This window comes from Rana temporaria, chromosome 5 (assembly GCF_905171775.1).
Source record: "Rana temporaria chromosome 5, aRanTem1.1, whole genome shotgun sequence".
NCBI classification, from domain to species: Eukaryota; Metazoa; Chordata; class Amphibia; order Anura; family Ranidae; genus Rana; species Rana temporaria.
In genome coordinates this window covers 11,169,763-11,196,068 of record NC_053493.1, presented here as the reverse complement: position 1 = coordinate 11,196,068, position 26,306 = coordinate 11,169,763, and positions in this window count along the sequence as shown.

Here is a 26,306-nt window from a genome sequence, read left to right as displayed (position 1 = left end):
ATTGTGCCCTGTTTAAGGCTGCCCTCCTCATGTCTGTAAAGAAAAAGTGTTGCTGTCCAGATGAAACTTGGCAGCTAGCCCCAGGCAACTGGGAACCATTAGCAGCAGCAGTAGTGTCGGACTCAGGGTACCTGGTGAGAGATGTGCCTGACTCCCATGCTGTGGAGCACCCCTATATCTACATACCAGTTTCCTTTCCCTGTATGAGTATGAGGGCTAACGAAAAATCAATAACAGAACAAAAAGCAACTCCCTATGCTGAGTTTCCGGGTCTGTACACCTGCTGTGCCCATTATGAGGGGCTCACACCATCCCTGTGCTGAGTTCCTGGGTCTGTACACCTGCTGTGCCCATTATGAGGGGCTCACACCATCCCTGTGCTGAGTTCCTGGGTCTGTACACCTGCTGTCTCCATTAGGAGGGGTTCTCACCAACCCTGTGCTGAGTTCCTGGGTCTGTACACCTGCTGTGCCCATTATGAGGGGCTCCCACCACCCCTGTGCTGAGTTCCCGGGTCTGTACACCTTCTGTGCCCATTATGAGGGGCTCCCACCATCCCTGTGCTGAGTTCCTGGGTCTGTACACCTGCTGTGCCCATTATGAGGGGCTCCCACCATCCCTGTGCTGAGTTCCTGGGTCTGTACACCTGCTGGGCCCATTATGAGGGGCTCCCACCATCCCTGTGCTGAGTTCCCGGGTCTGTACACCTGCTGGGCCCATTAGGAGGGGTTCTCACCATCCCTGTGCTGAGTTCCTGGGTCTGTACACCTGCTGTGCCCATTATGAGGGGCTCCCACCATCCCTGTGCTGAGTTCCTGGGTCTGTACACCTGCTGGGCCCATTATGAGGGGTTCCCACCATCCCTGTGCTGAGTTCACGGGTCTGTACACCTGCTGGGCCCATTATGAGGGGTTCTCACCATCCCTGTGCTGAGTTCCCGGGTCTGTACACCTGCTGTGCCCATTAGAAGGGGTTCCCACTATCCCTGTGCTGAGTTCCCGGGTCTGTACACCTGCTGTGCCCATTATGAGGGGTTCTCACCATCCCTGTGCTGAGTTCCCGGGTCTGTACACCTGCTGTGCCCATTATGAAGGGTTCCCACCATGGATGACTTGATCCTTAGGGGTGGTCTCACACTCTTGATCTGCAGGAAAACACATATTTTACTGCACATGAATGTACATCAATGCACAACTCTACCTGCATTTATTCTATCCTAATGCACAGACACAGAGCACTACAATATACCGGCATTATAAAGGGCCACAATGCACAGATCACAACCATCGGCATGCTTTGGGAAGGAAGATCCAGGTGGGTTAGAAGTTGCATGGCGGTACAGTCAAAGTGAAGGAGCCGTCCTTAAATCAACACGTTAACACGTGAAATAAGGCCCCTTAACTTCAGGACTTCTGCACCTTAACACCTTCACTTCTGGATGTTACCATTTACAAATCACACAAGATTCGCAAGTACGTGGCGTCTCACGGACAAGGTCAAATCCCAAAACAATTAAACTGTGGCGTAAATGTCGTCAACGTACCGTAGATGTCGTCAATGTACCGTAGACAGCCAGAAACACACACTGGGGTCTATACGGCAGAGTTATGCCATCCTAACAACTCCAAGTGAAAAAAAAAAAAGAGTGGTCGATGAAACCAATACCAGATGTGCTCGCTTTGCGCTAATCGTGAAAAACGCGGCTTTCCCCAGAATCCAGATTCCTGCTGAACCCACCCCTGACCTTTACGTCTGGGAGATTCCCCCAAAGCCCCTAATTGTTGTCAGAAATGTTGAAGGGAAAAACCTCATCACTTTCTATATAAACAGCCCAAAAACTGCAGTTATTTGCCAGATGTGAACAGTTTTCTTTTTTTTTTTTCTGTACAGTTGGAAGTCAATATAAAACAGCTCATATATCTCAGCGGGAAGTAAAATACACTCAGAAGCGTGCGCCCCTCTGAAGCTCCCAGGCGCACGTCAAGCTTTCAGCCCTATCACGGCAGATGGCTGCTTCTAGCTGCTAGTTGGACTACAGATCCAAGCCTGCCCGGCGGCACGCGGAACGCCAGAGCTAAAGTTGCTGCTTGACGATTATCTTTGATTGACTGACACAGTTTTTGTTTTAAATATTAAACCCAAAACCAAAAACTGTAATGTAATATATTGCAGCTTACCAATCATTAGCTTTAGTTTTCTTTTTTTTTTGTATTGTGTTTTATTGTTATACTTTAATAAACATACTGAAAAATGTGGTTTATGATTCTTTTCTGGTTTTGAGTATATTTTGTTCTTATTTGAGGCATTTTAGGCAATAAATTTATGTTTTAACGCCTATTGGTTAAAATATCTCAGTTAAAGCGGTATTAAACTCAAAACCCAAAAAATTACTATATTGCAGCTTGCCAATCATTAGATGGGGTGGCTGCATTTGTTTTCTTAGGCTTTTTTCCCCCTCTGTTTTAAAACCACATTATGGTCACTAGATGGAGCTGAGGAGCCTACTTATAATACCACATTATGGTCACTAGATGGAGCTGAGGAGCCTACTTATAATACCACATTATGGTTTCTAGATGGGGCTGAGGAGCCTACTTATAATCCCACATTATGGTCACTAGATGGAGCTGAGGAGCATACTTCCAATACCACATTATGGTCACTAGATGGAGATGAGGAGCCTACTTATAATACCACATTATGGTCACTAGATGGAACTGAGGAGCCTACTTATAATATCACATTATAGTCACTAGATGGAGCTGAGGAGCATCCTTATTCCCTGTTATAGTCAACGCCATCTAATGGTCATAATGTGATATTTTTCCCCGTTCACATGAAACAACGCAGATGGACAAATCTCCCGATACAGCTATTGTGTTCCCGTACATATAATATAATACCACATTATGGTGACTAGATGGGGCTGAGGAGCCTACCTATAATACCACATTATGGTTTCTAGATGGGGCTGAGGAGCCTACCTATAATACCACATTATGGACACTAGATGGAGCTGAGGAGCCTACCTATAATACCACATTATGGACACTAGATGGAGCTGAGGAGCCTACTTATAATACCACATTATGGTCACTAGATGGAGCTAAGGAGCCTACTTATAATACCACATTATGGTCACTAGATGGAGCTAAGGAGCCTACTTATAATACCACATTATGGACACTAGATGGAGCTGAGGAGCATCCTTATTCCCTATTAAAATCAGCACCACTCTGGATGAAGGACCACATAAGGCACAGCAGCATTGTCAGTTTAGGGAAGGGGAGTGTTAAAAGGACTAACGTATTTAAATACACTAACAAAATTTCCAAAATACCACATTATGGTTACTAGATAAAGCTGAGTAGCATACTTATAATACCACATTATGGCCACTACATAGAGCTGAGGAGCCTACTTATAATACCACATTATGGTCACTAGATGGAGTTGAGGAGCATACTTATAATACTACATAATGGCCACTAGATGGTACTGAGGAGCCTACATATAATATCACATTATGTTTACCAGATGGAGCTGAGGAGCATACCCATAAAACCACATTACGGTGACTAGTTGGAGCTGAGGAGCCTACTTATATTACCACATTATGGCCACTCCATGGAGTTGAGGAGCCTACTTATAATAACACATTATGGTCACTAGATGGAGCTGAGGAGCCCACTCATAATACCACATTATGGCCACTAGATGGCGCTGAGGAGCCTACTTATAATACCACATTATGGCCACTAGATGGAGTTTGGGAGCCTACTTATAATATCACATTATGGCCACTATATGGAGTTTAGGAGCCTACTTATAATACCACATTAATGCCACTAGATGGAGCTAAGGAACTTACTTATAATACCACAGTATGGTCACTAGATTGAGATGAGGAGCCTATGTATAATACTACATAATGGCCACTAGATGATGCTGAGGAGCCTACTTATAATACCACATTATGGTCACTAGATGGAGCTGAGGAGCCTACTTATAATACCACATTCTGGTCACTAGATGGAGCTAAGGAGCCTACATATAATACCACATTATGGACACTAGATGGAGCTGAGGAGCCTACTTATAATACCACATTCTGGTCACTAGATTGAGATGAGGAGCCTACTTATAATACCACATTATGGTCACTAGATGGAGTTGAGGAGCCTACATATAATACCACAGTATGGTCACTAGATGGAGCTGAGGAGCCTACTTATAATACCACATTATGGTCACTAGATGGAGCTGAGGAGCCTACTTATAATACCACATTCTGGTCACTAGATGGAGCTAAGGAGCCTACATATAATGCCACAATATGGATACTAGATGGAGCTGAGGAGCCTACTTATAATACCACAGTATGGTCACTAGATGGAGCCGAGGAGCCTACTTATAACACTACATTATGGCCACTAGATAGAGTTGAGGATAGGCATGTGCAAAAGGGAAAATTTTGTTTCGTTTAGTTTCGTTTTAATTCGTTATTTAATTAATTTCGTTAAGTTAGGTTCGTTACATGTGTTAAATTCGTTTTCGGAACTCGTTCGTTTTCGACCGAATTTCGAAAAATCCGGTCGAATTCGAAAGTATTTCGACCGGATTCGACAACAAATAGTCTCTTTTCGAATATAATTTCGAAATTCGATCGGAATTTCGAAAAGAAAAAAAAAAAAAATTCGAATTCCAAATCGAAAACCCGCGGACGAAATTCGATCGGAATTCAAAAAAAAAAAAATATATTTTTTTTTCCGAATTCCAAATCGAAAACCCGCGGACGAAATTCGATCGGAATTCCAAAAAAAAAAAAAAAAATCGAATTCCAAATCGAAAACCCGCGGACGAAATTCGATCGGAATTCCAAAAAAAAAAATAAAAAAATTTCGAATTCCAAATCGAAATTCGATCGGAATTCGAAAAAAAAAAAAAAACATTCGAATTCCGATCGAATTTCGTCCGCGGGTTTTCGATTTTAAATCGAAAACGTTCGTTCGGATTGGGTAAATTCATTAATATTGCAATTCGGGAATTCGCATGCATCCGAATGTCCGAATAATGAAAAATTCGTCCGAATTTCGATTCGGAACGAAACGAAATGCACATGCCTAGTTGAGGAGCCTATGTATAATACTACATAATGGCCACTAGATGATGCTGAGGAGCCTACTTATTCCCTGTTATAGTCCACGCCATCTAATGGCCATAATGTGGTATTTTTCCCCGTTCACAGGAAACAACGCAGATGGACAAATCTCCCGATACAGCCATTGTGTTCCCGTGGCACCAGCTGCCAAAATACCCAAACGGTGCCTACATCTGAGTGCATCTGTTCAGCCGACAATTTTCCCTCAAGCTCCTTTGATTTTTTAATCAAAGGATGTTGGGCGGGAGGATGCCAACAGGGCCACCCACAGAGGGAGTTTTGGCCGCTTCCTCAGATGTATGGCCAGTTTCAATCCCCCCCCCCCCCCCCCCCAAGCATAGTAGATAGGTTACCCAGGACATCCTCATAGACCGGAGAAGTGAAATCACGGGAAATCACGGGATTATTTATGACATTTCAGATCTTAAAGAAAAAAAAATTGGCTTTAATGGCGTTGGACACTTTTATTTTCTTTGCAAAACCTGAAGAGTCATTACACCCAGAGAATGCTGAGTCAGCAGAAAGTAATGGGCTCCCTATGTGCCTCCTCGTTTCCTGACATCTCTACGCTGCAGGAGGACTCTGCTCCTTCCTCTATAACTCTCCTCTCCTGATATACTCTGCTCTGCTGGAGGACTCTGCTCCTTCCTCTATAACTCTCATCTCCTGACATCTCTACGCTGCTGGAGGACTCTGCTCCTTCCTCTATAACTCTCATCTCCTGACATCTCTACGCTGCAGGAGGACTCTGCTTCTTCTTCTATAACTCTCCTCTCCTGAAATACTCTGCTCTGCTGGAGGACTCTGCTTCTTCTTCTATAACTCTCCTCTCCTGAAATACTCTGCTCTGCTGGAGGACTCTGCTCCTTCCTCTATAACTCTCATCTCCTGACATCTCTACGCTGCAGGAGGACTCTGCTTCTTCTTCTATAACTCTCCTCTCCTGAAATACTCTGCTCTGCTGGAGGACTCTGCTTCTTCTTCTATAACTCTCCTCTCCTGAAATACTCTGCTCTGCTGGAGGACTCTGCTCCTTCCTCTATAACTCTCATCTCCTGACATCTCTACGCTGCAGGAGGACTCTGCTTCTTCTTCTATAACTCTCCTCTCCTGAAATACTCTGCTCTGCTGGAGGACTCTGCTTCTTCTTCTATAACTCTCCTCTCCTGAAATACTCTGCTCTGCTGGAGGACTCTGCTCCTTCCTCTATAACTCTCATCTCCTGACATCTCTACGCTGCAGGAGGACTCTGCTTCTTCTTCTATAACTCTCCTCTCCTGAAATACTCTGCTCTGCTGGAGGACTCTGCTTCTTCTTCTATAACTCTCCTCTCCTGATATACTCTGCTCTGCTGGAGGACTCTGCTCCTTCCTCCAGAACTCTCCTCTCCTGAAATACTCTGCTGGAGGACTCTGCTTCTTCCTCTATAACCCTCCTCTCCTGATATACTCTGCACTGCTGGAGGACTCTGCTTCTTCCTCTATAACTCTCCTCTCCTGATATACTCTGCTCTGCTGGAGGACTCTGCTTCTTCCTCTATAACTCTTCTCTCCTGATATACTCTGCTCTGCTGGAGGACTCTGCTCCTTCCTCTATAACTATAATAACAGACTACTAGGCTAACTGAAAAAGTGTATCCAAACAAAAAACCCCACCGGTACTCAATGCTCCGTACACCCACTCAGCATAACCCAGCCTGGAGAGGAAAGGAACACCGAGGGCCCGCCCCACCTGTTTCTACACCTCTATGTTAAAAGGGCAACAAAGCAGAAAATGGTCCATAGTCTCCTCCAGTGGCGGCTGGTGAAGTTTTAGGATGAAGGAGTGCCAGACCCACCCCTCCTTTTTGACTCCTCCCACTTATAAGCCCCACCCCTTATAGCATCCGCTCACTCCGTCCCCTGTATCAATGTTCCCACTACAGACTGCTGAGGTTCGACATGAGAATCGTCACTCGTCCAGCCCGATCCGCATCAGTACAAAACGCGTCAGTTTTTTGCGGCCACTAGGTTTATGATGTGCAGCCCCACATCATATACCTAGTAGGCTGCATGGTACTGACGCGTTTCGCCATGACACGGATCAGGCTGCACGAGTGGCGATTCCTATCTTTGCTTTTTAACACTAATGTTTTGGGGTTTTACATCATCAAAAAAATTATGGAGAATTCCATTGCTGATTCTATAAATTTTTTTCACGTGGCTTTGGTACGTCCTCTTTTACTGACTCATAATACAGGCCTCAAAATTTCCCCTCGCCTACTCGCATTTTGCGAGTGCAAAATCGTTTCTGGCGAGGAGCTGGGGATGGGGGGAGCGCGGGTACCGCCGGCATGCGGGGATTGATCAGGAGCCGTTCTCCCATCAATCACCCTGGGGAAGAGAAAAGCTGCGGGATTACATAGCTGATAACCCGCTGTTACAGCTTACTTTACATTGCAGCTCCCTCCGCTCTGCGCGTGGTTACACAGCCCCGCCTCCTGACCCCGTGCCTGTATCATATAGACAGAACACGTCCCAGCATTGGACTGGCATTCTGTCAATCTGATACAGGCACCGGGTCAGGAGGCGGGGCTGTGTAACCACGCACGGAGCGGAGGGAGCTGCAATGTAAAGTCAGCTGTAACAGCGGGTTATCAGCTATGTAATCCCGCGGTTTTTCTCTTCCCTCTTGATCGATGGGAGAACGGCTCCCAATCAATCCCTGCATACCGACGGTACCCGCGCTCCCCCCACCCCCAGCTCCTCTTCCCCTGGCGCTATCCTCTGCACATGTGAGCAGAGGCTGCAATGGTGGGCACAGTGAGTAAAAGCTGAAATGGTGGGCACAGTGCGTAAAGGCTGCAATGGTGGGCACAGTTTGTAAAGGCTGCAATGGTGGGCACAGTTTGTAAAGGCTGCAATGGTGGGCACAGTGGGCAGAGGCTGCAATGGTGGGCACAGTGGGCAGAGGCTGCTATGGTGGGCAGAGGCTGCAATGGTGGGCACAGGTGTGGCTGCACTGATAAAGTTTGCCATAAAACATGTAAGTGTCATTTCATGAGATAATTTCAGGGCGTGTTTAGGGGCAGAATTAGGGTTGGTGCAGGGTAGGGATTGGTTGGTTGGGTCAACTGGTGGCGAGTAACCCTTAAGGCCTGGCTAGTAGCGCAGGTCTTGAAATTTTGAGCCCTGTCATAATATATATAGGGCCAGATTCACGTAGATCGGCGTAACTTTAAATGGGCGTAGCGTATCGTAGTAACGCTACGCCGCCGCAACTTTGAGAGGCAAGTGCAGTATTCACAAAGCACTTGCCTCTAAAGTTACGGCGGCGTAGCGTAAATCTGCCGGCGTAAGGGCGCGGAATTCAAATGATAAAGATGTGGGCGTGTTTTATGTTAATTCTACTTGACCCCACGTAAATGACGTATCTTTTGAACGGCGCATGCGCCGTCCGTGGGGGTATCCCAGTGCGCATGCTCGAAATCACGCCGCAAATAGTCAATGCTTTTCGACGTGAACGTAATTTACGCAAAGCCCTATTCGCGAACGTTTTACGCAAACGACGTACACGACGGAAAATTCGACGCTGGCCCGACGTCCATACTTAACATTGCGTACGCCTCATAGAGCAGGGGTAACGTTACGCCGAAAAAACAAGTTAAAAAAATGCGCCGGCCGGACGTACGTTTGTGGATTGGCGTATCTAACTAATTTGCATACTCGACGCGGAAATCAACGTAAGAGCCACCTAGCGGCCAGCGTAAATATGCACCTTAGATCCGACGGCGTACTAAGACGTACGCCAGTCGGATCTAGACCAGCTTCAGGCGTATCTAGTGTTGCTCACGAATATTCGTATTGCGGATATTCGGCTCGATTATGGCATATTCAAGTATTCGCGATATATTTCGAATTTCGCGGTGAATATTCGCTATTCCGAATATTCGGATTTTTTCAATTTTATTTTTAGAACAGATCACATCCTAGTGATCTCCATCGACGTCTAAAAGCATTGCTGGTATGATTAGAGACCTTGGGCCGAGTAGCTGAAGCGATCATTTTATATTGCCGAATATTCGCAATGCGAATATTCGGCAATAGGAATATTGCGCGATTATTTTCTCCGCCCTTCTTTTGCATCAGAGCCCATCAGAGTTCTCCTACCACAGTTGTCGAAATTCCGCAATAAATATCGCATTCGCATTTTGCGAAATTTCGATAAAATATCACGAATATTCTGAGCCAATCAGAAGGCTCCTACCGCAGTTGTCGAAATTCCGCAATAAATATCGCATTCGCATTTTGCGAAATTTCGATAAAATATCACGAATATTCTGAGCCAATCAGAGGGCTCCTACCGCAGTTGTCGAAATTCCGCAATAAATATCGCATTCGCATTTTGCGAAATTTCGATAAAATATCACGAATATTCTGAGCCAATCAGAGTGCTCCTACCGCAGTTGTCGAAATTCCGCAATTATTTTCGCATTCGCAATAGCGAAATTTCGCAAACATTTCATTTCGATAAAATATCACGAATATTCGAATTTAGCGAATATTTCTCGAATATTCGGCTATATATTCGTGATATATCGCGAAATCGAATATGGCGTATTCTGCTCAACACTAGGCGTATCTTGTTTTGTGGATACAAAACAAAGATACGCCGGAGCAAAATAGAAGTTACGCGGCGTATCAATAGATACGCCGACGTAACTTCTTCGTGGATCTGGGCCATAATCTCTTCATGAGCTTCTTTAGGGCAAGTTGAGCCCGCCAGGAAGGTTGCATTTTCAGAAGCAGAGGTCGGGATTGGCGGCCTTCGTATTCTCAGCCTTTTGTAGCCTTTATTGAATGTATGGGAATGGGAAGTCTACAGACTTGTAAATGTTTTGAAAGCTTCACGCGCTAATTTTAGCTCACGCGAGCCCGGGAATATATTTATTTTTCCATCCCAATTTAGAGCCAAGCCTTTCGCCTCGCTGGATTCAGACAAACCTGGAGTTTCACCTTTGTTGCCCCCACTTGAAACGGACTTTGCTGCTGAGATTTATAAAACTTTGTTCTCTGGCTGGAATTAATTTGCATTCTTTTACAAAATAAATCTTCGGCTACACCGTGCCAAGGGTTAGGCTATGCGAGTTAGTGAACTTTACTATTAATAGTCTGGTAAAGAAGACTGTAGGATGGTTGGGAGAGGAAAGCAGATACAATGGCACAACAAAGAGAGGATGATCAGGATCTGACCGTCAAGGTTCATGGTCAAACACGACTGATGAGCAGAGATTGGAGGACAGAGGTCATCAGATGGAGGCTTTCCTGGAGAAACGTCCTGTGATGTCGAAGATTGTCCTTTCTTTAACCTTTTCAACAGTGTCACCCACCCTACCACCCCTCCTACTCCTGGAGCCTACACTCTCAGATTGGGAAGTGTCAGCTCCCTACCTCTTTGACTGCAGGTCAGAGAGTGAAAAAAACAACGAGGACCCATTTACAGGCAATACAATAACTTGTGTTGTGGTAAGGCAGCCTATTGAAATAAATGTGATGCCAGTGAACAAAAATGCTGTCAAAATAAGAGGTTTCATCGTGGCTGCAGCACTCCTCACCTGGCTATGTTGTAGGCAAATAAAAGCAGCCTCAGCTCAATTCATCACCCCAATGCGTTTTGCCTCCCCCCTGGGATCTCCATGGTTAACCCCTTGCCTACTGGGCACTTTCGCCCCCCTTCCTGACCAGGCCAATTTTCAGATTTTTTGAATGACAATTGCGCGGTCATGCAACACTGCACCCAAACTAAATTTTTTATCATTTTATTTGAGACAGATTGAGATTTCTTTTGGTGGTATTTAATCACTGTTTTTTTTTTTTTTTTTAAACAAATGAAAAGCCTGAAAATGTTCTGTTCTAAAATGTTGCAAATAAGTAAGGGCTAGATTCAGATAGAAATGCCTATCTTTAGGCGGGCGTAGCGTATCTCATATACGCTACGCCGCCGTAACTTTGACAGGCAAGTCCCGTATTCAGAAAGAACTTGCGCCCGAAGTTACGGCGGCGTAGCATATATGGGCCGGCGTAAGCCCGCCTAATTCAAAATAGGCTGGTAGGGGGCGTGTTGTATGCAAAATATTCGTGACCCCATGTAATTGACGCTTTTAACGAACGGCACATGCGCCGTCCGTGAAAGTATCCCAGTGCGCATGCTCGAAATTACGCCAAATAATAGTCAATGCTTTCGACGTGAACGTAACTTACGCACAGCCCTATTCGCGTACGACTTACGCAAACGACGTAAACGACGCAAAATTTGACGCTGTCCCGACGTCCATACTTAACTTTGGCTACGCCTCATATAGCAGGGGTAACTTTACGCCGGAAAAAGCCTTACGTAAACAACGTAAAAAAATGCGCCGGGCGCACGTACGTTTCTGAATCGGCGTATCTACCTAATTTGCATATTCTACGTGGAAATCAATGGAAGCGCCGCCTAGCGGCCAGCGTAAATATGCACCCTAAGATACGACGGCGTAGGAGACTTACGCCGCTCGTATCTAGGCAACATTGAGGCGTATCTGATTCTATGAAGCAGGCGCCGAGATGCGACGCCCGCATTCGGAGTTACGACGGCGTATCTGGAGATACGCTGACGTAACTCCTTTCTGAATCTAGCCCTAAATTTTTATCCTTCGCTGATGTGTGCTTATTAGGCTGCAGTTATGGGCCCTGATAGGTTGCAGTGATGGACACTTATAGGCTTCAGTGATGGACACTGATAGGCTGCAGTGATGGACACTGATGAGGAAGCACTGATGAGGCTGCACTTACAGGCAGCACTGATGGGCACTGATTGGCAGAACTGGTGGGCACTGATTGGCAGCACTGATGGGCACTGTTGGAGCTGCACTGGAAATCAAGACACTAATGATCAGTGCCCTGATTATCAGAGAAGATGTCCCCTGTGTGGATTGCCAATTGTATGCGCTCCTCTTCTCACTCCTCATTGCAAACCCCACTGTGATCAGCTGTGATTGGCTCTTTACCCTGATGTGTGATCGCTGTGTGAGAGAGACACAGCAATCACAGATCACTGCAAATGCGTGCCGCAGGGGGCGCATGGGAAGCGCGATCACAGGAAGTCGACATATGATGCCCTCCTGGCATTGTTAAGCCCGGGGCGGGACGAAACGCACTGGGGCGTGGTTTTGATACATTAAGCTGCGGCTTCTTTTATTTGTCTACAACATGGCCAGGTGAGGGGTGTGGCAGCTGGGAAACCACCTCTCATTTTGACTGCATGTCTTGGATCTAGACAAAGCCATCCTCAGCCTGCACCCTCACAAACCAGCTACATCTTTCTTACAGGACTCCGTAAGCCTGAACGTAAGTCCTGAAACGTCTCAATTTTTTTTACTCACCACAACATTTACAATGCAGCGCGCTGTGGTGCCTTGCCAAGCACTGTAACATGCTGCATGCAACACATGTGCAGGGCCGCCATCAGGGGAGTACAGGCAGTACACCTGTAAGGGGCCCGGAGGTCCCCCGGGGCCCCAGATGGAAACCCCCCTTTTTTTTTTTTTTTTATTGAAAAAATATATATATATATTTTTAATATATTTTTATTTTATTTTTTATTAAAGGGCCAATTTTTCTTTTTTAGAGGTCCGGAGGTCCCCAGGGGCCGGGTGGCAACCCCCCCCCTTTTTTATTTATTTTTTATAAAAAAATATATATTTTTTTAATAATATATTTTTATTTTATTTTTTTATTAAAGGGACAATTTTTTTTTTAGGGGTCCAGAGGTCCCCTGGGGATCCCCAGGGCCCCGGATGACAACCCCCCTTTCTTTATATAAAACAAATATTTTTTTATATATTTTTTTATTATTTACATATATATATATATATATATATATATATATATATATATAATATTATTAAAGGGGCCAGAGGTCCCCAGATGGCAACCCCCCTTTTTTATAAAAAATAATATTTTTTTCTATATTATTTTCTATATTATTTTATTTCTATATATATATATATATTTTTTTTTATTAAAGGGCCCAGAGGTCCCCAGGGCCCTGGATGGCAATCCCGCCCCTTTATTTATTTTTTATAAATGTTTATTTTATTTTTATATATTTTTCTTTCTTTTTTTTATTTTTATTAAAGGGCCCAGAGGTCCCGGATGGCAACCCCCCTTTTTTTGTAATTTATTTATCTATCTATCTATCTATCTATCTATCTATCTATCTATCTATCTATCTATCTATCTATCATATATATATATATATATATATATATATATATATATATATATATTATTATTATTATTATTATTAAAGGGCCCAGAGGTCCCCAGGGCCCTGGATGGCAATCCCGCCCCTTTATGTATTTTTTATAAATGTTTATTTTATCTTTATATATTTTTCTTTATTTTTTTCTATTTTTATTAAATGGCCCAGAGGTCCCGGATGGCAACCCCCCTTTTTTTTGTAATTTATTTTTTTATCTATCTATCTATCTATCTATCTATCTATCTATCTATCTATCTATCTATCTATCTATCTATCTATATATATATATATATATATATATATATATAACTATTATTAAAGGGCCCAGAGATCCCAGGGCCCAGATGGCAACCCTCCTTTTAAAAAAAATATATATATATATTTATTTTTTATTAAAGGGCCCAGAGGTCCCCAGGGCCCCGGATGGCTACCCCCCTTTTTTTATATATATTTTTTTTTATTTCTTTTTTTTGTAAAGGGCCCCCCCTCTCAATTCGCGGCGCCCCCCCCCCCCCCCGCTTCTTAATTTCAGGCGGCAGGCACCCCCCCCCCAGTTCTCTGCTCCAGGGGGCCTATGCCTGAAGCTGTGTAAAGGGGCCCCATAATTCCTGATGGCGGCCCTGCACATGTGCATTGCCTTAGCCCCGATTCACTGCTGAGTGTTTTCGCACTGACAACAGAATCCTATTGGGCCAAATTCTCAAAAACTCTGCGTAACTTAAATTTCAGCAGTTAAGTTACACTGACTTAAAATTTCTACCTAAGTGCCTGATCGTCAAAGCACTTAGGTAGAAATTACACGCTGTGTAACTTAAGTGCCGCCGTCGTAAGGCGGTCCTCCTCTCCTGGGGGCGTTTAAAATTTAAATGAGGCGCGCTCCCGCGCCGGCCGTACTGCGCATGCGTGTGACGTCATTTTCCCGACGTGCAGCGCGCGAACGTAATTAACGCCGGTCGGCTTTGAGAATTTCGACGGGACACTAAAGTTGCGACGGGTGAAAAAAAAAAGACGCGCCGGGAAAACAAATAATTATAAAAAAAAATGTCAGCGTCGCTCAGTATGCATTCCTGAGAGGGAGAACTCCATGCCAATTTTCAAAGAAAAAAACGGCATGGGTTCCCCCCCCAGGAGCATACCAGGCCCTTAGGTCTGGTATGGGTTGTAAGGAGACCCCCCTCCGCCGAAAAATTGACGTAGGGGGTCCCCCTACAATCCATACCAGACCCGTATCCAAAGGAGGCTACCCGGCCTGCCAGGAATGGGAGTGGGGACGAGCGAGCGTCCCCCCCCCTCCTGAGCCGTGCCAGGCCGCATGCCCTCAACATGGGGGGGTTGGGTGCTCTGGGGCAGGGGGGCGCACTGCGGGCCCCCCCACCCCAGAGCACCCTGTCCCCATGTTGATGAGGACAGGACCTCTTCCCGACAACCCTTGCCATTGGTTGTCGGGGTCTGCGGGCGGAGGCTTATCGGAATCTGGGAGTCCCCTCAAATAAGGGGGCCCCCAGATACCGGCCCCCCACCCTAAGTGAATGGATATGGGGTACATCGTACCCCTATCCATTCACCTGGAGGCAAAAAGTAAAATTTAGTAAACACACAACACAAGGCTTTTTAAAATATTTTATTATTCTGCTCCGGATGCCCCCCCTGTCTTCGTTATTAGCTCAATTACCAGGGGGGGCTTCTTCTTCCGCTCTCCGGGGGTCTTCTCCGCTCTCCGGGGGTCTTCTCCGCTCTCCGGGGGGGGCTTCTCCGCTCTCCGGGGGGCTTCTTCCATCTTCTCCCCTCTTCCGCTGTTGACTCGGCGAACCCCGGTTCTTCTGCAGCTCTCCGGTGCCTTCTTCTTCAGCGCTGGCTGCCTGCTATGTTTGTGTGTTAGCTCAATTACTAACAGGCAGCCAGCGCGGTCTTCTGTGGCGTCAGGGTCTTCTCTTCCTTTCTTCCGATGTTGCCTCGTCGCCTGTTGTCGCTGTAATGATGGAAGCGCGCCTTGCATCCCATTTATATAGGCATCACCGTCCCATCATGCTCCGGTAGGTACCCACGTGGTGGGTGCACGTGGGTAGGCACCCACCACGTGGGTACCTGCCGGAGCATGATGGGACGGTGATGCCTATATAAATGGGATGCAAGGCGCGCTTCCATCATTACAGCGACAACAGGCGACGAGGCAACATCGGAAGAAAGGAAGAGAAGACCCTGACGCCACAGAAGACCGCGCTGGCTGCCTGTTTGAAATCGAGCTAACACACAAACATAGCAGGCAGCCAGCGCTGAAGAAGAAGGCACCGGAGAGCTGCAGAAGAACCGGGGTTCGCCGAGTCAACAGCGGAAGAGGGGAGAAGATGGAAGAAGCCCCCCGGAGTCCGGAGAAGCCCCCCCCGGAGAGCGGAGAAGACCCCCGGAGAGCGGAAGAAGAAGCCCCCCCTGGTAATTGAGCTAATAACGAAGACAGGGGGGGCATCCGGAGCAGAATAATAAAATATTTTAAAAAGCCTTGTGTTGTGTGTTTACTAAATTTTACTTTTTGCCTCCAGGTGAATGGATAGGGGTACGATGTACCCCATATCCATTCACTTAGGGTGGGGGGCCGGTATCTGGGGGCCCCCTTATTTGAGGGGACTCCCAGATTCCGATAAGCCTCCGCCCGCAGACCCCGACAACCAATGGCAAGGGTTGTCGGGAAGAGGTCCTGTCCTCATCAACATGGGGACAGGGTGCTCTGGGGTGGGGGGGCCCGCAGTGCGCCCCCCTGCCCCAGAGCACCCAACCCCCCCATGTTGAGGGCATGCGGCCTGGCACGGCTCAGGAGGGGGGGGGACGCTCGCTCGTCCCCACTCCCATTCCTGGCCGGCCGGGTAGCGTGCTTTGGATACGGGTCTGGTATGGATTGTAGGGGGACCCCCTACGTCAATTTTTCGGCGTGGGGGGGTCTCCTTACAACTTATACCAGACCTAAGGGCCTGGTATGCTCCTGGGGGGGAACCCATGCCGGTTTTGAATTTAAAAATTGCCGTGGAGTTCTCCCTCAGGAATGCATACCAAATGCCGTCGCTGGAATGGGCCTTTACAAGGTTTGGCTAACTTTCCACATTGTAAAACCAGCCCTAATTTTGCGCCGGCAAATTCGGAACTTAGGCAGAAATCAAAGTGCTGAAATGCTTTGAAAATCTGCTTAAAGGGTCACTAAAGGAATTTTTTTTTTTAGCTAAATAGCTTCCTTTACCTTACTGCAGTCCTGGTTTCATGTCCTCATTGTTCGTTTTTGCATTCATGTTGCTGTAAATCCTCTCTGTTCTGGACACTTCCTGGTTGCCTGTTTCCTGATGACCACAGTACTGGGAGATTTCTCACGGTGGTCACTAATCAAGGAGGTGTGAGTAAAACTAAACTGGATTGGTGCTGAGGAGTTTTAGACAAAGTATCACTGCTCTCTATTGGCTGACTGCCCTCTAGTGGCTCTCTGTACATCAGAGAACCAGGAAACAACAGCAAAAACGAAACTACACTGCAGGCACAATATATGATTGTTTTTTTATCTATTTTTAATCATTTTTAAAAGGAATCAGTTAACTATTATGTCTCTATGCCCTGTAAACAGTCATTTCAGCAAAAAAATTTTTTTCCTTTAGTGACCCTTTAAGTCCTCATTTGCATACGCAAAGCTGGATTTCAATGAGAAATGCCCCCAGTGGCGGATGCGGTACTGCATCCTAAAATCTGACCGTGTAAGTGTCTTACACATGTCAGATTTTCTGCCTAACTTTGGAAAAAGCCTTTTGAGAATCGTTTCCAAAGTTAGGCACAGACTGAACAGCAGTTAAGTCTGCGTATCTCTTTTGAGAATTTGGCCCATTGTTTTTAGTGGGCCAGTTCACATTTAAGCGTTGTGTCGTCTGTCGCATAGAGTTTAAAAAAAGTTCATGAGCTTCTTTAGGGCAAGTTGAGCATTTTTAGCCCCATAGATTTTTTTTTTCTGCCAAAGAACCCTTGAAGTACTTTTTAGATCTTGAGGAACCCCTGCTAAAAAAGAAAATACCTACAGGAAATTGTACATAAATGTCAGAAGTATGTTGTAGAAACTATTAAAGAAAAAAATAATATGGCATACTTATCATATGTGATCACCAGGGTAGATAATATTTTTACACCTCCCTGCACTCCACAAAATATACTTTCAGTAATATTTTCAGTAATAGTCAGTAACAAGAAGATTAAGGGGGCTTAACGCAGCCTCGGTGCAGTCCCGTGGGGCTTTTGGCAAAGCGTAGCTAACCCACAGTTTTCATATGGGCCTACAGCACTTTCCCATAGACTTCAATGATGATCCACGGTTTTGGCGCGGTTTGAGAACGCGCACCAAAGATGCAGCATGCAGGAGTTTTGGTGCGCTTTCTGAAACAGAACAACAACCACAGGACCTCATAGAGGTCTATGGGAAAGTGCAGCTAACCCACACAATGATAGTGATCTTAGGTGCACCCCCTGAGCTTGCAGTCCTTTAACGGGTTGTTTGCTGTGCCTTTTAGGATTACCTTAGAAGTTGACTAAAGTTCAAGACACCTATATGGTCAATAGCAGGTGGCTTTCAGTGGGGCCCTTCTGTCGGCGGTGCACTGTCCCTATAAGAATGTGTGTGATGAGTGACAGATGAGCTGCTAGGTAGGAACAGTTAGGTAGATTCACAAAGAGTTAGGCCGGCTTATCAGTAGATAAGCCGACCTAACTCTGAATCTACGCCGGCGTTTGTTTAAGTGTATTCTCAAACAGAGATACACTTAAACAAAGCTAAGACAGGCCGGCTTGCGCCGTTCTATCTTAGCTTGCAATGTTTCTGTTGGCCGCTAGATGGCGCTTCCATTGCGGCCGGCGTAGATTATGTAAATGAGGGGATACGCCGATTCACGAACGAACGCCAGGCCTACACCATCGCATTACGTCGTTTCCGTAAGGGATAGGCCGCCTAAAGTTATTCCACCTATGAGGTGAAATAACAATGTTAAGTATGGCCGCCGTTCCTGCCACGAGGTTCGAATTTTTTACGTCGTTTTCGCAAGTCGTCCGCAAATCGGGATTTACCTCGTTTACGTACACGTCGAAATCAATAGGCCCGTATGGCGTACTTAGCCGCAATGCGCACTGGGAAATGTAGTCGCCCGGCGCATGCGCAGTGTCAAAAAACGTCAAAAAATGTGAGGTCAAGCCTCATTTCCATACAACACGCCCCCCTCCAAGCAATTTGAATTAGGCGCCCCTTACGCCCGCTCGTTTTAGGCTACACCGCCGTAGATTAGCAGGTAAGTAGATTGTGAATCACTACTAGCCTAACTAATTTACGGCGGTGTAGCCTAAATAATTTACGGCGGTGTAGCCTAAAAAGGCTAGGCTATGCCGCCCTAAAGTTAGGCCAAAGTACATGAATCTACCTAAGTCTCTATAGCGTTAACTGTGTGTGGCAAGAGTTTAGGAAGTGTAGTTCAGCTCTTCACTCTTGGCAGGTAGTAGACCTGGTCCCATTCACTTGGCTGTCAGCTGTTACAGAAGTCCTGGTCCTTACGAATTATTCCTCTCCTGACTGCAGACTCTCATGGCATGGAGCCTCTCCAGCTTTTGGTTCCGGTATACCTGGCTTTCGCGTAGACACCCAGTGATGGGTTTGCATTGCTCCAGGTCCCCGTACACTGGAGGCTTGCAGTCCCTCAGTCTCTTTGCACAGACAGTTGGTCTGCATCTCTCACACTCCTCCTTGCAAAGACCCCTAGTATCTCGGTTTGCCCAGGAAAAAGCAGTCCTGTCTCTCCTCCTCTGTGTCCAGGGCATTGTGGGATCCTGTAGTTCCTGCCATTGCTCACTGCTTGAGGAACCCTTAGCAACCTCAGGAAGAACGTTCGGGTTCTGCGGAACCCTGGTTGAGAATAGCTGCTCTATAGGATAATAAGATACCTGCTTTGCACTACGGGATATGAGGTTGTGGAACTGCTCCAAGTGTTGGAGCCCTGACTTCAGAGCTGGAAGCCTTACTGGCAGTGCCGGCCCAAGACATTGTGCTGCCTGGTACCAAGAATGAAATGCTGCCCCCCCCCAAAAAAAATTACGCCCACCAAAATGCCCCCACATCCATTATTTTATATCATGATAACTAAAGTGGACCTATCATGGCTCTATACATATATATAGGAGTATAAAAAGGACCTGTTATTAGTGTTGCTCACGAATATTCGCATTGCGAATATTCGACTCGAATATAGCATATTCGAGAAATCGCGCTATATTTCGAAATTCGCGGTGAATATTCGCAATTCCGAATATTCGATTTTTTACAATTTTTTTTTTGAACCAGATCACATCCTAGATATCTCCATCGACGTCTAAAAGCATTGCTGGTATCATTAGAGACCCTGGGCCGAGTAGCTGAAGCGTTCATTGAATTTTCCAGAAAGATCGCAATGCGATTATTCGGCAAACGCAATATCGCGCGATTACTTTCCTCGCCCCGATCTTCCGCATCAGAGCGATTTTTACAGTTTCATTTTTAAAACAGATCACATCCTAGTGATCTCCATAGACGTCTGAAAGCATTGCTGGTATGATTAGAGCCATTGGGCCGAGTAGCTGAAGCGATCATTTTATATTGCCGAATATTCGCAATGCGAATATTCGGCAATAGGAATATTGCGCGATTATTTGCTCCGCCCTTTTGCATCAGAGCCAATCAGAGTTCTCCTTCCACACTCGTCACAGGTTAGCAACCAATAGGAACCTGCCTGCATGGACATTATATAAGCTCACTCCCAGCACCATTTCATTGCAGATTCAGAAGCTGGCTATAGAGTGTGGAGGCTGTTTCTGTGTTCCTGGTTTCCTGTGTCTTTGTTCTTGATTGATTTAGATCATCACCAGCATTGCTATTTAGTGATTCCAGTGGATCTTTTCCAGTATATCAACTGCTTTTTTCAAAGCAATAGACCCAAGAGCTTTTTTCAAAGCTACGTTTTGTGCTGTTTTGTGCTGTTTTTTTCATTTGTGTTACTGTTTGATCCTGCAATCCTCGCTGTTCAGTGATATTTGCAAGAGATTTCAGAACACATTTTGCTGAGCTTTATAAAAGAGCTTTTCTAAAAGCTAAGTTTTGTTCATCTTGTGTTACTGTTAGATCTTGCAGGTTCGCTGTTCAGTGATATTTGATAGGCATCTCAGTTCACATTTTGTTTAGTTTTTCCTAAAGAGCTTTTATAAAAGCTAAGTTTTGTGTTCAGTTTAGTTAAATTTTGTGTAGTAAGTGTACACACTGTTAGTGTACATTTATTTCATCTAGCTTAGCTTAGTGTGTGTTTAGTGTCTGTGTTTTGTGTTTAAAAAAAAAAAAAAAAAAAGTTAGTGTTTGTTTAGTGCTTTTTTTTTTTTCTTTAATTTTGTAGTCCTTGTCTGGTGTACTACTTTTCTTATAGTTTAGTAGCTGTCTGTGTACGTCTTTGTCTGCGTGCCTGTCTTGTAAAAAATACACAAAAACACATTTTGTTCACATTTTCCCCCCCCCAATAAAGTTTACCCCCCCCCACACACATATCAGCAATAATGAGCGGCATCCGTGGCCGTGGCAGCAGGGGTAGGGGAGTTACTCCCAGTGCTGGATCGCTGCCAGCACGGGGTACCTCTCGTGCCCCTACTAGTGGTAGAGGATCGGGTGCAAGGGGAGTACGCCTGATCCGGGAGTTCTTCCCATCGGGCAGCCGCCCGATATTGCCATCTCAGGCTCAAGTAGTGGTGGACTACATGGGGCACAGCAGTGCCACTGAGTCGTCGGTCCCGACTCACAGTAGTACCACCATTACACCGGTGCCTGTACTACCCCCCCCCAGCCCCCAAGAGTCCAGCATCTTACTGTTCGACAGCGACAGTGAGAGGGATCTCTTGGGGGAGGCCATGCATCAGGCAGACCTCCAGCTCTGTCCTGATGGTCAGGACCTTTTTGAAGGGATGGATGAGGAGGATGGGATACCTGCTGGCAGTATCCCAGAGACATCCCTTCAAACTGGTGCTGCTGTTTTGGTGCAGGAAACAGCAGCACCTAGTCAGACCCAGGCGTGGGTGAGGGGACAGCGGAGCCAGGCTAGAGGCTCCATGTCAGGTGGTTCCCTCAGACCAACACATTTCAGCCCTTGGTCTGACATCTCTGGGGGCGAAGAGGGTGACCCATCATGGTTGCCATCTGACGCGTCGGCTCACTACGTCAGTGACGACGGGGAAGGTAGGCACCCTGGTGAAACGGTGCGCCAGGTCACCACCAGGGAGACCATCGTCAGGGTCTCCACTGGTGATGGCAGCAGGAGGTGTCAGGAGGAGGAGCAGCAGCAGCAGCAGCAGCAGCAGCAGGCAGCTCCACCTGTGCGCACCGAGTCCCAGCAGGTGCAAGTAAGCGTCACCCCATCTGACAGGAGGGCGGTGCTGAAGTCACCTGTCTGGAATTACTTTACCCTGGTGGCAGACAACCCTACCGTGGCCATCTGCCGGATTTGTAAAGTGAGGGTGAAGAGAGGGAAGTGTTTGGCTCGGGTGGGTACCACAGCCCTGAACCAGCACCTGAGGATAAACCACTGGGCGTTGTATGACTAGATGAAGCGTGGTGGTGGTAGCAGCGCCACCACCACAAGTGAGCAGGGTACAGCAGCCCCTGCCACATCTTCATCTCTTTCCAGCAGGTCATGCCCCCCCGCTCCCTCTAGTAGAGGTACTGGTACCGGCAGCCAGACCTCTACTTCCACAGCACCCTCCACGTCTGTGTCCCGCACTGCCGTCCGGCGCCAGGCGTCGATTTCAGACGCCTTTGACCGCACCACTCCCTTCCCCCCTGGAGACCGACGTGTGCGTTCCCTCAATGGGCTCCTGGCAAGGGTTATTGCCCAACATCTGCTGCCCTTCAACATAGTTGACAGCAACCCCTTCAGGCAGATGTTGGAGCAGGCCCAACCCCAATGGCGTGTCCCCAGCCGCCATTTCTTTGCCAGGACTGGTGTCCCTGCCCTACACCAGCACATTGTGCAGAATGTAACCCTGTCGCTGGATCACGCTGTCAGCGACAGGGTTCATCTGACAATGGATGGCTGGACCAGCAGGCATGGGCAGGGACGCTACATCAGCTTCACGGCCCATTGGGTTTCCCTCCGAGGCGTCGGTGAGGGATCGGCGGCAACCGATCTTGTGGTGCCGCCCCGGGGTGTCCAGGGGAGAACTGCTGGTCTCCCTCAAGCCACTGTCTCCGCAGCTGCTGAGCCTCCCAGCAAGCGCCCCCGTAGCTACTCAAGTGTGGGGCACGTGCGCTGTCAGGCCGTGCTCCAGCTTGTTAGTTTAGGGGACCGGAGACACACTGGAGAAGAAGTGCTGAAAGCACTTCAGGCTCAGGTCCAGAAGTGGCTGACACCCCGAAGGCTCCAGGCAGGTATGGTTGTCTGCGATAACGGCAGCAACCTACTCGCCGCCCTTAGTGCTGGCAGTCTGACCCACGTGCCCTGTCTGGCACATGTCCTCAACCTGGTGGTGCAGAAGTTCCTGCGCACTTATCCAGGGTTGAGTGACATTGTGGCAAAGGCGCGTAGGATTGCCAGCCACTTCAGGCGCTCCCCAACCGCTACCGCGTCCCTGTCCAAATTGCAGCGGAAGTACAATCTGCCCCTTCACAGGCTGATTGTGGACAGTGTGACGCGGTGGAACTCCACCCTCCACATGCTGAAGAGGTTGTGGGAGCAGCAAAGGGCGGTGAGGGAGTACCTGATGGAACTAGGCACTGAGAGGGCTTCACCACAACTCCCTTTCATCGCCTGTGCGCAGTGGGGGCAGATAAACCAGGTCTGCCAAGTGTTGTCCTCCTTCGAGCAGGCGACCAAGATGGTCAGCAGTGAGCAAATTGGCCTCAATAGCGTGCTGCCAATACTGTTCATGCTGGAGAGGACACTAGATCGCCTGCTCGAGGCTGGGGAGAGTGCCTTGGTGGAGCAGGAGGAGTCAGCAATGCTCCACCGAGACCAGGGCCAGGACGAGGAGGAGGAGGAGGAGGATGATGATGAAGAGGAGGAGGAGGTGGTTGCTGGTGTCGTCCCGGAGTCAGGGCCTGGTCAGGAGGGAGAGCCGGTGTTGGGGGCACCGATAGTCCGGGGGTTGGGCATGTCTGAGTTTGACCAGCAGCGCCTCAGGGATGAAGAGTCGCACCTCATTCACCTGGCCAGCATTGAGGAGTCACAGCGGGCTGTGCTCTTCCCCATGGCTGCCCACATGCTGAGATGCCTCAGGAGGGACCCCCGGGTTAAGACCATCAAGACGAGGGATGATTTCTGGATGGCCACCCTTTTGGATCCCAGGTGCAAGGGGAAACTGGAGCAGTTCATCCCAGCCAGCCGGAGGCAGCACCGGATGGAGGAACTGCAGGCAGCCATTGTCAGACGGTTGGAGCAGGCAACTCCCCGGCCTCCAGTTGTCCCCCCTCATCTCACCCAGCAGGTGGCTGCACCCAGCTGCAGCCGAGCAGGGGACCTAATGGAAGAGATGAGGATGTTCTTCCAAACCGAGCGACCCAGTACCACCACCAGCAGCAGCAGCAGCAGTCACCACCAGCGGCTGGCCCACATGGTGGCAGACTACATGGCGTCCGTCGGTGCTTCTGACAGTATGAGCACCGACGACCCCATGGAGTACTGGGTTGCCAGATTGGACACCTGCCGCGAGCTCGCTCAGTATGCGCTGGAGTTATTGTCTTGCCCCCCCTCCAGCGTACTATCTGAGCGGACATTCAGCGCGGCAGGTGGGGTGGTCACGGACAAGAGGACCCGTCTGTCCACAGACTCCGTGGACAGACTCACATTCATAAAGATGAATGAGTCCTGGATCGGCGGTGACTTTCTGGCACCCGTCGTCGGTTCAGGGCGCTGAAGGGTCCCTTGCCATGCATTCCCTGATGAAGCCCCGGACCTGATGTATTTACAGTGCTGAATATAACTATTTCAACATCAGAGAAAATCAATGTTAATATTTGGTACAGTAGGCTTTCTTTGCAATTACAGCGGTCAAACATTTCTTGTAGTTTTACACCAGCTTTGCACACACTGGAGGAGGGATTTTGGCCCACTCCTCCACACAGATCTTCTCTACATCAGTCATGTTTCTGGGCTATCGCTGAGAAACACGGAGTTTGAGCTCCCTCCAAAGATTCTCTATTGGGTTTAGGTCTGGAGACTGGCTAGGCCACGCCAGAACCTTGATATGCTCCTTACAGAGCCAATCCTTGGTTATCCTGGCTGTGTGCTTTGGGTCATTCTCATGTTGGAAGACCCAGCCTCGACCCATCTTCAAAGCTCTAACTCAGGGAAGGAGGTTGTTGCCCAAAATCTTGCAATACATGGCCCCGGTCATCCTCTCCTTAATACAGTGCAGTCACCCTGTCCCATGTGCAGAAAAACACCACCAAAGCATGATGCTACCACCCCCATGCTTCACATTAGGGATGGCGTTCTTGGCATGGTACTCATCATTATTCTTCCTCCGAACACGGTTAGTGAAATTATGATCAAAAAGTAATATTATAGTCTCATCTGACCACATGATTTTCTCCCATGACTCCTCTGGATCAGTCAAGACACCTATGTCAGCAGTTATTTCACACCCTATATACTCTTATTAATACTGCTGTTCATCATGGCACCTCCTGCCCATGTGATATGACTCTGTATCAACTACTACTGTTAATACTACTACTGCTGCTTCTGCTGCTGCTGCTGCCGCCCAGTCAATACACCTATGTCAGCAGTTGTTTCACACTCTATATACTCTTATTCCTACTGCTGTTCATCATGGCACCTCCTGCCCATGTGATATGACTCTGTATCAACTACTACTGTTAATACTACTACTGCTGCTTCTGCTGCTGCTGCTGCTGCCGCCCAGTCAATACACCTATGTCAGCAGTTGTTTCACACTCTATATACTCTTATTCCTACTGATGTTCATCATGGCACCTCCTGCCCATGTGATATGACTCTGTATCAACTACTACTGTTAATACTACTACTGCTGCTTCTGCTGCTGCTGCTGCTGACGCCCAGTCAATACACCTATGTCAGCAGTTGTTTCACACTCTATATACTCTTATTCCTACTGCTGTTCATCATGGCACCTCCTGCCCATGTGATATGACTCTGTATCAACTACTACTGTTAATACTACTACTGCTGCTTCTGCTGCTGCTGCTGCCGCCCAGTCAATACACCTATGTCAGCAGTTGTTTCACACTCTATATACTCTTATTCCTACTGCTGTTCATCATGGCACCTCCTGCCCATGTGATATGACTCTGTATCAACTACTACTGTTAATACTACTACTGCTGCTTCTGCTGCTGCTGCTGCCGCCCAGTCAATACACCTATGTCAGCAGTTGTTTCACACTCTATATACTCTTATTCCTACTGATGTTCATCATGGCACCTCCTGCCCATGTGATATGACTCTGTATCAACTACTACTGTTAATACTACTACTGCTGCTTCTGCTGCTGCTGCTGCTGACGCCCAGTCAATACACCTATGTCAGCAGTTGTTTCACACTCTATATACTCTTATTCCTACTGCTGTTCATCATGGCACCTCCTGCCCATGTGATATGACTCTGTATCAACTACTACTGTTAATACTACTACTGCTGCTTCTGCTGCTGCTGCTGCCCAGTCAAGACACCTATGTCAGCAGTTATTTGACACTCTATATACTCCTATTCCTACTGCTGTTCATCATGGCACCTCCTGCCCATGTGATATGACTCTGTATCAACTACTACTGTTAATACTACTGCTGCTTCTGCTGCTGCTGCCCAGTCAAGACACC